Source organism: Silene latifolia, chromosome 6 (genome assembly GCF_048544455.1).
Source record: "Silene latifolia isolate original U9 population chromosome 6, ASM4854445v1, whole genome shotgun sequence".
Lineage (NCBI taxonomy): Eukaryota > Viridiplantae > Streptophyta > Magnoliopsida > Caryophyllales > Caryophyllaceae > Silene > Silene latifolia.
This window is the reverse complement of record NC_133531.1, coordinates 64,003,418-64,018,244: the sequence shown is the minus strand read 5'-3', so window position 1 is coordinate 64,018,244 and position 14,827 is coordinate 64,003,418. Positions and strand designations below refer to the sequence as shown.

At 39.7% G+C, this 14,827-nt stretch overlaps 1 non-coding gene across 1 annotated transcript; it reads right to left on the bottom strand.

The window, feature by feature from the left end:
- Positions 1-8,607: 8,607 nt before the first annotated feature.
- LOC141589329 (small nucleolar RNA R71) lies at positions 8,608-8,714 on the bottom strand. The gene has a single exon (XR_012520272.1). It is a non-coding gene; the product is annotated as a small nucleolar RNA R71 (small nucleolar RNA).
- Positions 8,715-14,827: the final 6,113 nt, after the last annotated feature.

Sequence of the window (14,827 nt, the reverse complement as noted above, 5' to 3'; positions counted from 1 at the left end):
ATAGATTATATTCTATCTTTTGGAATATTCTTTATTATCTTTTAAGGCTTTTATTCGGCCAATTAGGGTTTCTATAAACCGAATTGCCTTGCTCTTTCGTTCCTATAAATACTTTGCTCTTTACAACATTTAAAGTAGAGACCTTAAGCATAAAAATTGATTTTAATTTTAAAAAGCAAACCGTGTGTTTTCAAGCAGAAAAACCAATTTGTTATTTTTGAAAGGTCGTGTGTTTTAAACTCGTATACTTGTTTTTATTGTTATCGTTATAAGATAATAGTGCTTAGTTGATTTCTTACTTGTTCATTAACGTGAACCTTTGTTAGAATCATTAGTGCTTTGTTATTAGCGTAAGTTAGTCACTCGAGTATTTAACGGTACTCATTGAGTTACAGTTAGAGTTAGTTATACGAGTTGGATTAGTAAATTTGTAATCCGTAGAAACGTACTAAATTTATTAATCGAGAATAGTGGACGTAGGTTTCGACTTGTGAAACTGAACCACTTCAAAAACCGTGTGTCTCATCGTTCGTTCGTTCGTTTGTTTATTTCGTTTTACATTCACTAGTTGATTAGTTAAAGTTTAATCAATAAACTTTAAATAATCAATTACATACACATAATCGAAAAAGCTTTAAAAAGTTTTAAATCCTCAATTCACCCCCCCCTCTTGAGTATTTTGGATCAATAGACTCTTCAGCTTTATATAGGAGGAGATGTAGGAGTCCGATCTGTTAGGATGATAGTGCTGAGGCAGTTGTTTTGGGACCACAGATGGTACAGGAGATGGTTGAACAGGTTAAGTTGATTAGGCAAATGATGAAAGCGGCCCAGGATCGACAAAAGAGTTATGCAGATCTACATCGTCGGGACATAGAGTTTCAGGTTGGGGACAAGGTTCTCTTGAAAGTGTCTCCTATGCATAAGGTCATGAGATTTGGTAAGAAAGGTAAGCTGAGCCAGAAGTTCATAGGACCATATGAGATCTTGGATCGTGTGGGTGAGGTTGCTTATCGGTTAGCTTTACCGTCTGCTATGGATAGAGTGCATAACGTGTTTCATGTATCTCAGCTGTGGAAGTATGTTAGTGATCCATCACATGTGTTAGAGGTAGAGAACATCGAATTGGGTGAGTCTTTGTCTTATCTTGAGGTGCCTAAACAGATTCTTGATCGAAAGGTTAGGAAAACTAGACATGGTGAGACAGTGTTGCTTAAGGTTCTTTGGTCTAACCATGAGGTTGAGGAGGCTACATGGGAGGCGGAAGAGGCTATGAGGGAGCGGTACCCGTCTCTTTTTGATCAGGTATGTGTGGTTACGGGGACGTAACCTTGTTTCTTTTAGGGGTGTAGGAGATGGTCGCATAGAGTTTTCACATGTTTTGTGTTGGTTTTAGTACAGCTAGTAGTTGTTTTGAGTCGGGTTGAGTTTGTTTTGGGAGTTTTATTTTTGAGTTTTGTTTTGAGTTTTGATGTTGTTGTTGTGTCGGGGTGATGTTAGTGTGTTTTGTTTTGTTTGTGGTTTAAACTTCGGGGACGAAGTTCTTTTTAAGGAGGGAAGACTGTAATACTACGGTTTTATGGGTCTTAGGGTACTCTATCGAGTGGGGCTTACTCTGTCGAGTAAGTATGGTTTTACGCAAAACAGTAATCTGTCTGATGGGTACTCGATCGAGTAAGCTTGCTACTCGATCGAGTAAGGGTCACTCGATCGAGTAAGTGACTTACTCGATCGAGTAAGTCGGTTGACGGGTGATTTTCGACGGGTTTGTTAATAATGCGGATTGGTATATAAAACTTCCGTCACTTTTTCCTAAAACACTTTTCAACCTAAAAAATTTCAAGAGACGATTAAGAGTTTCGTTCTTTCATCCTCGCCGCATTATTAGCAAATTCCGGAGCTAGGAGTGTCGGATTTCATCGTTCTTTACATATTTGTGATCCTTGAGTCGAGGGTAAGCTTTACATATAATTTTTATAGCGTTTTTTTTAAAGTTGATTAAACCCTAATTGGGTGATTTGGGGGTTTTGGTGGTTTATGTGAATATAGTTGTGATTATATGTATGTATGTATAGGAGGAGGATTCGTTGAGGAGAGATTCTGACTTAGCTGCTTGATCTTCTATCGGTGTTTGCATTTCCAGGTAGGGTTTCCCTACTCAGTATTAGTTACATGATTGTGTGGTGATTGTTGTTGTGACTATTGGTTATGTATAATGTTGGTTGATCTGGTTGGTTGTGGATTTTCTACTGTTGATTGGTTTGTATCTGTCTATGATCTTCGGGGTGCGTCCCTGGCTGAGTGGAGCCACTTGCGGGAGTGGCTTCACGCCCTTGATTCGCCTCCTATGGAACCCGCCACATGAGGGATGTTCACGTTAATGAACATGGGTTTATCGCTCAATGAAGATGAGCGGGGCTTAGGTTGGAACGACTATGGTCCCCCACTGGCGGCAAGGAGTACCTGTTGCGATAGGTACTCTGACAGAGCTACACACTTTAGTGTGTAGTCAGTTATGTGGAGATTGGAGTCGGAGACTGGGGTTGTGTTGGGCTGTTTGAGCTGTTTGTGTATTTGTTTCATTGTGGCATTGTTTTCGTGTAATTAGTACTGACCCCGTTAATTGTTTTAAAAACTGTTGTGATCCATTCGGGGGTGGTGAGCAGTTGTTAAGCAGGTATGAGGAGATAAGCTTGGGTCAGCTGGGATGAGTCACCACGATGCAGTCTTAGTGTCTTTCGCTGTTTTGGACTAGTTGTTTAGCACTTTTGGATTTGAGAACATTGTATTTCACTTTTACCAGTTTTGGCTTTTGGACATGTAATCACTTTAAACTATATTGCTATCTAAATATGTTTCTTCATTGTCATTTGATTATCATTGCTTCGGGTAATCGAGATGGTGACGTTCTCATACCTTAAGTGGTCCCGGTAAGGCACTTGGAGTATGGGGGTGTCACATTTAGTGAATACATAAACGTAAACAAATGAATAAAAGTACAACTCATGACAACTATACTTTCTAGCCAACTATACTCTTCTCGTGACTCATCAAGCTCGTCCCGTCTCTCGCGTGCTATCCAAACAACCTGTACTTAACCTGCTCCCCATATGACCAAAGGATATCATATGGATCGACACATGCCACCCCAAAAGAGATAGGTGACAGACACACAGACACAACAAAGGTTAACTTCAATAAATAAAGTATGACAGACTCGAGTGTGGGAATATGCAACATGATTATGATATGGATGACACCCAATCAACCAACCACCACACCGGTACCGGGACACGCCCAGACGTACCCACAACCACCGCGGTACCGGGACACGCCCAGACATACCGACAACCACACTGGTACCGGGACACGCCCAAATATACCAATAACCACAAATAGGTACCGGGACACGCCCAGACGTACCGGGTCCGGAAGCCAACCGGATCCACTGCCAGACGTCGTTTCTCAACCACACGAGTCCCTCCGTAACTCAAGCCATTAATGTGCATATCCCTCTTGGAGTGGGAAGCTCCAAGAGGCGACTTAAGCGTAAGATGGTCTCTCAACCGCCTTCCGTTTCCATAACAACAAGTAAGCCACCATTTCCTCCAACATACAAGACAATACAATAGATGCAAGTTACCACACAATATGCCAATTACCGACTCATCAAGTCATCTTAACCAATATCATGTTATAATGCAATCCAACCAACATACTTATCTCCTTAATGATACTATTAACCACTAAACATGTTATAATGCAATTACTCGAATTATGTGACACTTATTAAAATATTAACCACAACATATGCAATGACCACATTATTGAAACCGAGTAGGATTAACCTACCTTTTAGCAAATCTCCATAAATAATCCGAAATCACCAAGCATCCATATCATAAAACCATCTCATCCTACATAATTTCATAACAAATATCACAAAGTATCCTACAACAACTAATACTACTAATTAACCCTTCATTATTACCCATTAATTACTCCTAATATTAATTAAAACACTAATTAACAACACCCATTAAAAAACCCCAAATTCTAGGGTTTAGTCTTAAAACGAGTTATCCAATTTAAAGGGAAAAAGGTAGTATAAGACTCACCAAGTGACACGGAACAAGAATATGTGAATGAATCTTCCAAAATCTTCACTCATAGTTGTAGATCTAGGATTTAGAGAAGTAAGTATTGTAGAGAGAGGTGGGAGGGTTTTAGAGAGAAGGAAATAGGGTTTGGAAATTGGAGAAATCTGAAAAAAATAGGGTATGTATATGTCAAGGTCCATCAAAGAAAATCCCACGCGTGAAAGCTCAGCGGTTCCCGCGGCACTTGGTCGAGTGCTCGGTTCACTCAGTCGAGTGACGGCTCCACTCGGTCGTGTAAACCTCCACTGGATCGAGTGGCCTACGAATTAGGGGTTTATAACAACTTGCAGACTCACTCGGTCCCTTATTCGATCGAGTGGGTTCCACTCGGTCGAGTACTCGGTTTACTCGACCGAGTACAGGTCTTATAACTATGGGGTATAACAAAAAAACCAGTTTGTGGAAGATCCAACATAGCTCGAACAAATTCGACTTATTATAATAGAACGGTAAAAACTACAGACATAAAAACTAAGATAAGCTCTCTCATAAAAGGCTATTTTTAAGAAAAACAAGAAAGACTTTACACAAATTCCAAGCAACATTAATTTTACTGGAAAAATCGCCACAACCAACAACCATCAACAAACCTGAATCAACACAACCCAAACCAAACCTGCTATTGGTTAAACAAGATATCTTCAAGAAAACGTTAGCCTGACAAAGGATTGGAAAAAAACCCTTCTGACCTACAACTCCGAGTCTCCGACACAACCCTTCATACAAAGGGGACAACACCAAACACATACAAAGGAAGCAGCAGAAAGCCCCCACAACAGCAAGGTGTACAAATCAACCCCGACACTGAGCATCTCAACCAAATACGACAAGAAGAAGATGTTCGAAAAATTAAAAACAAAAGCATGCATGTCATCGATCGACCATCTGGTGGGGGAAGGGACGAGGGGAGGGGGAAACACTTAGCAAGCCCATGCATGACAATACAAAGGAGGAAAAACAAATCAAACTTACCATCTTCAACTTTTGAGACACAACACGGGCCAAGGCCTGAAAACGGAGAAGTGGAGGAAGGAGCGAGGGGAAAGGTGAAACACCCCTCTAGAACACGCCATAACCGTGAAAGAGATGACCTATTAATGGACGGCAAACACTGTAACGAGCCTTTGAAGTGTAATCAAGGGGCAGCAACCGATCACAACTTTAAGAGCCCAGCGAAAGAAGGACGAACAAGGAAGGAGGAATAGAAAAGGGCTATGATCGCGATTAAAATAGGCTTAATCGAAACGAAATAAAGTTAACTAAAGAGGAAATTTGGCCGCCGAATATGGGCTAGAGCGTAGCCGCATCTCCGACGATAGGATCATGAGAAAAAGGAAGGATAGGGTGATTGCGGCGGTACAAGAGATGGTAGGGTTTTTTTTTTTTTTTTTTTTTTACATGGAAAATTTTCTTTCTTAAAGTAAGAGAGATTGTAGCATTAATGATAGTAAAAATGTATTCATAATTAATTGGAATGTTCATGTTTGGTTAGCGTAGTTTGAGATTAGCTAAATTAAATGATTTTCAAACGGTAAAGGATTATTTTGAATTTCAGAAATTGATATTGTGTTAGCTTTAATGATCTATTTGGCATTTGGTTTGAGTTTAACAAATTTTTAAAATCAAGATTATCTTACGATTAACTATTATCGTAGTCAAATGTATATCCAATGATACTTGTCGATGTTAAGTCACGATTAGAGGTGGTCATGGCTTGCGCAACCTAATTGAAAAGTTATGGAGTCTAAGTACCTAAGAGGGGGAGGGGGTGAATTAGGTACTATTTTAAAAAATTCAACTTAAATCTTTATTGTTTAAAGATAAGTTGATGAACAATGTGAAGAGCGAATGGATACATCAATTAAATGAAATGATTAAATGTGTATCACGGAAGCTCGAAGAAACAAGTGATGTTTGAAAGTGACAGTTGTTCTGACTGTTACTCTGATGTGACCATAATTTGAGCGTATTTAGTCCCCGAATTAGCCTTGTTCCCATGCTTTTTAGTGCATATTTGGGTCATTTATTGTCTTTAGTCCTTTGTTTTGCATATTCTTTGAGGTTTTGTGTCCTTGGTAGGAAAGGAGTGCAAACCTTGCATTTTCATGGCAAAATAGAGCTAAATTGATTGAATTCAATGACCAAGCATCAAAGAGAAGACAAGATTAGAAGGCCTTTGTACATACTATAGTAGATGGGCAATGATGAGAAAAGATCCTTGCATCTCCGAGGAAATCTTCAAGAATTTTATGAAGAGAAAGGAAGAAATGAAGAAAGGAAGAAGCTGTAAGACAATCCGAGCGGATTGTCCACAAGCCGCCCGTCCAGCATAGGCAAACCGAGCGTCTTCCCCAGCTGGACGCCCGTCCAGAACCACCACAATCCGCCCGTCCACCCCAAGAATCCGCTCGGCCAAATCCTCCACAATCCGCCCGTCCCGTGCCCTGGACGCTCGGATTCTGTGACACCTAAATCCGTCTTCTACATGTTCAAGGAAGGATGCGCATATTTTTCCAAAGACCGGCGAAAAGGAGACCGGAGTCTCTCTTGAGACCGGCGATTCCTCAAGGACTTAATCGTCATTTAAGCCCTTAGTTAACCCTAATTTATGTACCTAATCCTCACTATAAATACCCCCATTAGTCTAATTAGCTAAGCATGTTCTTCTTAGCAATCTTTAGTGTAGTTAATATCAATCAAATCTCTCTTTAATCTTGTAATCAACATTTAATCAAGTTTTAATACAAGTTTTATTTCCTTAATCTCTCTCTTGTTCATCCTTTATTTTGGGTAATTGAAGATTATTTGGGTTATTATTGGGAGATTGACAACCTTCCAATCAAGCATGAAGTACTTCTTTTATTCTTTGCTTTATTATTGGAATCATTAGTAGGTATAATTCTCTTAATCCCTTTTTAATTATTGTTAATTACTTTCATTTATTCATCATGTTTCACTTTGTTGGTATGATTGACAACCTTGCTAGCATGTTCAACATGATAATGAGTGAGTAGTTTCCTTAGCTAGGGTTAATGGGTAATTAGGGGAAACTAACATGGGGAATGATTCATGCTTAATCTAATATGTTTTCATAATTTATTTGCTTGCTTGTTGTGATCTCAACTTATGCACATGTTATGTTTGATGAAATGTGAGCCTATGAATCCTTGCATTTTTTACCCATCACCTATCTTTTCAATGAGACTTGTAAGACATAAACCAACTCGAGTCTCATTAGACCATGTATATTGTTGAGTAGGGAAGATTAAGTCGACTTGTAGGTGTTGTACAATCTAATCGATTCGGCTCCGGGACCCAAACTTTCCTAGGATTGTAAGATATAAACCAACTCGATCCATCACAACAATAATTGCTTGCTTATAATTTGAGAATATGTTTGTATGATCAATTCCCATGAATCCCCTATGACCCCATGACACCCTAGTGCCTTTTATCAATTGTTTACATCCCTTTTTTAATCATCTTGCTTGTTTACTTTTATTGTTATTTAGTTTAGTGATCTTCTATTCCAACCCCAATTTGTGACACCCCTAGACACCGCTAGTTGCAATTGAAAATATCATCTCAATTCCCGTCCCTTGGGATCCGACCTTTACTTGCCTCTTTACTAATTGTAGAGTTGTTTGTGGAGTTATAAATTGTGTTTTGGTCTAGGTGCTCCTAACGACCAGTACCGAAAACTAAACCTCCCTCGAGAGTCCGGCCAAAAAATGGCGCCGTTGCCGGGGATGGTGTTAACTTGATTTAGATTTTCCTAAATTGTTATTAGTTGTGTCTTTCTTTGCCTTGGGGAAGTAAAACTCCTCAAGGTTTATTCTAATTATTTTCGAGTTGTTTGATATTTTGCATGTCTAGAAGATCACAAGGTAACTTATTACCCTTTGATCACGAAATTGAAAGGACTTTGACAAACAATAGAAGACTTGCTACAAGAGCTTTGAGAGGTATTGGTGAGGTTGTAGATATTCAACCAAACACTATTGAGTTCATCAACCCTTTTGCAAGAGAAGGTGAGGAGAACCCAACACAAAATCCAACACAAAATCAACCCACAATGCCTAAATTTTCATCACATTCCGTACCCACCGAGGAGAACCTACCCAATGGTACTCCCACACCACAACATTTAACCGGAAACTTTATTGCCAAATCCGCATTTATCCAATTAGTCGAAAGAAGCCAATTTGGGGGGATGCCTAGTGAAGACCCTCACTCTCACATGGAGACTTTTTGTGACTATTGTGATGCGATTTCACAAACCGGTGTAACTCAAGACCAAATTCGATGGGTCTTATTTCCTCTTTCTCTAATTGGCACCGCAAAACAATGGTTGAAAGGCCTTGATAAGGCTACTCTCGGAATTGATTCTTGGAAGAAGTTGGCTCTAGCTTTCTACAAAAAGTTCTACCCACCGGAAAAGACTAACATGCTAAGAGCTCAAATTACGGGCTTTAAGCAAAGAGATGAAGAATTCTTGTATGAAGCTTGGGAGCGATTCAAGGGAATTTGTCGCTCATGTCCTCATCATGGACTTAGCGAGTGGTTCTTGGTACAACAATTTTGGAATGGTCTTTATGAAGACTCAAGAAACATTCTCAACATGGGATCAAATGGAATGTTCACCGAAGTTGACGACAATCAAACTTGGAACAAGATTGAGGAAATGGCGGTCCATAACTCACAATATAGTAGACCTCGCAAGGCTACTATGGGAGGAAAGCATGAAGTGGACTCCATTACTCAATTGGGTGCTCAACTTAGTGCTCACATTGATACCATCAACTTGAAGTTTGAAAAAGCTATGGCTAGACTTGAAGAAGCCTCAAAATCACCAAAGCATCATGTTAATGCCATGACGGCATATTCATCAATCCCAAGTGGGATATGTGAGAATTGTGGAACTTTGGGACATGACCAAAGTGAATGTAGAGGAACAAATGAACAAGTGAATGGTTTTCAAGCATATAAGAGTGGTACCCCTTATTCCAATTATTACAATGAAAACACCAAATTCCACCCAAATCTCTCATACAAAAGCCAAAATGTTCAAAACCCTCAACCAACATACACCCCACCTCCCATGAGAAACCAAAATCAAAGACCCTTTTACAACCAAAACCAAGGTTACCAAAATCAAACTCCATACAATCAACAAAATGACCAAGGTTTTGATGTTCAAAAAGCGGTCCTCCAAATGCAAAAGAATCAACAAGAGTTTTTCACTCAAATGCAAAAGGATAGTCAAGCAAAGGAAATCACCATCAACAACATCCTAGCCCACACCAAAATGTTGGAAACCCAATTGACTCAACCAGCATCTTCAAGCTCACAAAGACAAAAGGGGCAATTACCACCTCAAAGTAATCCCCCAAGACATGAAACGGTTAGTGCCATTCACTTGAGAAGTGGTACGAGGTATGAAGCACCAAAGAAGCAAGTTGAGGATGAAGTTGTGGAAGCTAGTGACAAAGAAGAAGTTGTGCAAAACTCCAAGGATGGAGAACCATCAAAAGAAGAAGTTTTAAACAAAAGTGAAGACAGGGCCAAGGAGAAGGAGCCCATTGTGATTAGACTTCCTTTTCCAAGTCGTCAAGCCAAGCCCAAATTTGATGACCAACTTGGAAAATTTATGGAAATTGTGAAGAATTTGGAAGTCTCGATTCCTTTCACGGAATTAATAAATCACGTGCCGGCCTATGCAAAATACATGAAAGACATCCTTACGAAGAAGAAGTCAATCCGCAAGCTTAAGACTATCGCCTTCACTAAGGTGCGTAGTGCAATACTTCAAGGGAGTTCACCTCCAAAACTTAAGGATCCGGGAAGCTTCTCAATACCGTGTACCATTGGCGACACCACGATCAACAAAGCCTTATGTGATCTAGGGGCTAGTGTGAGTGTTATGCCATATTCGGTAAGTAAAAGGTTAGGGATGGGAGAGCTTAAATGCACCAATATCACACTCCAAATGGCCGATAGATCGACGAAGACACCACTAGGGATATGGGAAGATGTTCCCGTAAGAGTTGGGAAATTTTTCATCCCGGTGGACTTTGTCATTGTTGACATGGAAGAAGACTCCAATATTCCAATAATTCTAGGAAGACCTTTCTTGCACACCGCGGGTGCGGTGATAGATGTGAAGCATGGAGAGCTCACTCTAGAAGTGGGAGATGAGAGCATAACTTTCAATCTTGACAAGACCATGAGAGCTCCCCGTTTGCATGAACCATGTTTTATGGTTGATCATTATAGCCGGAAGGATGATAGGAAGAAGTCGGAATTCCAATGGAAGAAGAAAGTTGATGATGCACCATCAAAAGAGCAAGAGAATTGTAACAAAGAGCTTGAAAAGCTCATCAAAGCCAAGCAATGAAGAGGATGGCCTTATTGGCCAAAACAAGAAAGTGGGAGAGTTGTCTCTATCAACTCAAGAGATCTTTAGTGACCAAGTAGATGAAGTTTGTGGTCTTTGGGACGATGAGTTTGAAGGGATTTTCAATCCCTATATTGGTAATGCTATCGATCAAGACCATCATGAAGGACAATAAGTGCAAAGATCTATTGAGGATCTTTATCATGACAATGAACAAGCTTTTGACTACTTCTTCAAGGTGTTGAGTAACATCAACAACACCTTGGACATGCCCCCATGACATCTCACTAAGGATGAGAGTTTGGTGGAGTCCTCTCCAAACCACCTTTTATAAATATTTATAACTCCCTAACTTGCATTTTAATTCTTACATTGCATTTTTGTCATTTTCGGATTTTTATGCCTTGATCAAGATATTTATCATTTTTGGGAGAAGTGAGGGAGGGACTAATGATTTTATTGATGTGTAGTGCTTTAGATTAGTGTGGGGATAGCAATTGCCTAGGCTATTCATGCCTTTGTAGTGCCCCTACAATGAAGAACACGGGATTTGAAGAATGAAAATGACACGGGATATGCAAGTGCACGTATGGAACTGAATCCGGGTAGACCAGGTGGAATCCGTGCGTCCCTATGGGTAATCCGCTCGTCTTATGGGAATCCGAGCGTCTGTGGCAGAATCCGTCCGTCCAAATGAACTGCAAAATTTAAAATTTGGGACTGTTAGAGAATCTGAGAGTCCCAGCTGAGAAGACGCTCGTCTGAAAGAATCCGCTCGTCTTTGCAGAAAGACGCCCGTCTTTTTGCCAGTGCAGAATAACCAAAGTCACTGTAACAGAATCCGCTCGTCTTCAACGGAATCCGCTCGTCCTGAATTGCAGAAATCTGCCCGTCTTCACTGAAAGACGCTCGTCTTTAGACGAGATTTCCTGAACCCAGATTGAGCAGAATCCGAGCGTCCCGAAGGGAATCCGCTCGTCTTCCCCCTACAGTTTGAAAATTTCGGGTCTTTTAAATACACCTTCCCACATTCATTCATTCATTCATACATTCAAACACTACCCAAAAACCCCAAAACCCCAAAACCCTCATCCTTTCCATTACCAAAAACAAGATTTCCTCAACCAAATTCAACAAAATCAAATTCAAACTTCCTTACAACAACAATTAATCACTCCTTTTATAACAATAATCAATCCAAGTACCAAAATCTTCAATCTTTGAGTCGATTTTTGAAATACAAAGGTAAATCCTTTCATCTTGAAATCGATTTGGGTATAATTGAAAATTGAAGATTTTCAATCTTTTCTTGGTATAATCATCAATGGCAAGGACAAAAGGATCAACAAAGGCACTCAAGGCAAAGGCACTCTCAAAAAGGCAATAATGCCTTCAAGTAAAGAAAGCTTCAATGGCTATGGTGGTTGCTAGTGCAAACTTGGAAGTTCAACAACAACAAAATCCTCCCTTGGAAGCAACAACATCAACAACTCCGGAAATTGCTCAATTACCAAACTATCCGGAGGTAATTTTCATTTCTAACTCCCATAGGGATACATTTGCCAAGTATGCTAAGAAAGCCATTCTACCCACCAAATTCATATGTGAAGATGCTTTGAACAAATTAGGTGTCCTTGAACAAACAAAAGCCTTCTTTGAAGCCATGGGGTTGGGAAAATTGTTTACTACAAGAGAATTGACATACCCCTCCCTTACCTTGGAATTTTTAAATTCATTGAAAGTGACTAAGGTAGAGACTAGAACATACATTGAGTTTCGCCTTGCCAATGTGAATAGGCGCATCACCTTTGATGTTTTGGGTAAAGCATTAGGTCTTAGTGATACACCTTATTATGTGAAGATGTCCGAAAAATATGACCCCGCTCCTCTTTGGGAGGCGATTTTCGGGAAGAAATTTGAGAACTTTCATGCTTGTCGCGCTCTATTAGTCCACCATCCGGGCATTAGAGTGTGGCACAAGGTCATCGGGAATACTATAATTTCAAGAAAAGACACTAACCACTTTACCAAGCTCGATTGTGTTCTACTTGAGTCGGCCTTAAATGTCGGAAGGGAATTCACCAAGCCTTACAATGCTCTAAGGCTTTTGGTGGAAAGATGGCTCAATATTGATTGTGGAAAGGAAGGCACCGCTTTTATCGTAAATGGAGGTCTAGTTACTCTCTTGGCCAAGCACTTTGATCCAAATTTCAACAAGAATAACACCTATGTGGCGATCAAAGGGGGTCATCTCATTGACATGGATGCCATGATTAACAAGTACAAGTGGGTCAAGCATAACTCTCTTGACACCAACTATGGGTGGCTCACCAATGATGCTAGATCTTTCACTTTGCCTTCCAAGATATGCCGCTTGAGTGTTCATCGAACAAATTACCTTCTTCCACTCTCAAAGGAAGCCGAGTACATCATCCGTCAACAAAGGGGTGAAATTGAAAAGCCCTCCTCCTCCATTGTCACACCACCCTATCCATTCAAATATCAAGAGTTCAAACCCGAAGGTGTTGAAGTGGGTAATGACTACATGACTCTACTTATGCAAGAGATGCACACACAAGCTTATAAGGATCGGGAAGATGCATACTTGGCCCAATATCCACCCCTCCTTCATTTAGCTAGGCAAGGACTACTCGATCCTTCATGTCCTTTGCCTAGTTGGGCGGATAAGGAAGTCTTCTTTCCAAGTGCATCTAGGGGTGAACGACCGGGTGAAGATGAGAATGTCAATGATGAGGTTGTTGATGATGAAGGCATTGTTGGAGAGGTAGATGAAGAAGAAGAGGCTAATGAAGATGATGAAGGAAGTGATGAAAGAAGTGAGCAAGGAAGTGAAGAGGGAAGTGGAGATGAGTCCGCTTCTATGGAGGAAAATGATGACAATGATGATATGGTGGAAGATTAGCAAGCTTTGGAGGCTCCTACCCTCTTGAGGTTTGTCTACTTCTTTCTTTGTTTTATTTATTTTATCTTGATCATAGTTTGGAAGAGTCCTAGCACTATTAGGACTAACACCTCGGCTCCATTGAGGTGTTCTTTTATTGTTCCCTTTTGAAAAATCCAAAATGACAATTAGTTTCATGCATTGCATCTTGTGTGCATGAACTACCCCCAAATTTAAAACATTAGAGATAATGTCTATTTTGGTTTGGGGAAGTACATGCATACGCAACAAGAGGTAATCTAAATTACGCTCTCCGTCATAAACAAAAACCCATGCATCATGTAGTGTAGCATAGTATAGCTTGCATTTAGTATAGACTTCATGCATCATTCTTGCATAATTTCCTATCATATTGGCCATTGAGGACAATGCCCATATTAGTGTGGGGATGAGAAATTCTAACTTAACTTTTATTCAAAAAAATCCAAAAAAAATCAAAAATTTCGAAAAATCAAAAAAATTGAAAAATTGAAAAACCAAAAACATGTTCATTTCCTTTGTAGTGTAGTCTTGTATATATTGTTGTATATATTGTGTTTGTTCTATCCTTGTTCACATTGATCGACTACGCCACATCCGAGACATGAGGATATTGAAGACCGCATGGTATGATCTTTCCAATCTCCTTTTTCCTCTCTATGTTAATGACTATGTGGCTTTATTTTGATTGATACAGTATAAACAATGTGAATCTAGGACTTGCATTTAGTTTATATGTCATACTAGTTGGAAGAATCATATGCATTAGGATGTATAAATGTTAGTTTCATCATGGCACGTAGATTGCATGATAGAAAAATTTTGTGAAACCATCTACTTGGGAAACTTGACAAGTGTACATAGGCCCTAGTAGATGCCTTTTCGTATTAAGACTTTGCTTGTTAGAATACTTGTAAAACACCCTAGGATGTGTCATGCTAGTATCCTTTGACCCATTGATTAAGGCCTAGTCAAGAGTACCTTGTGGTGTGATAACTCCTTGGCAGCCGTTTATTCCAAGGTGACCCTTGAAACCATGCATCCATCATCCATGTTCTACCACATTTTTGTCATCAAAGGGAATGGGCACAAAAAGAAATTGATTTGAGTTCAAAGGAATGAAATGAAAAGTGAAAGAAAGTTTGCAAAATGCATCAAATGAAAAGAGGAGCAAAAATAGACTCCTAAAGCTTCAATTATAAGGCACCCTCACTACATATGGGGTGACTTTGAAAATGTTCAAAAAGAAATGCAAAAGTTGAAAGTTGTCAAGTGTTGAATTGCCAAACATCAAAAGAAATGGCAAGAAATTGTTCTCAAATGTTATAT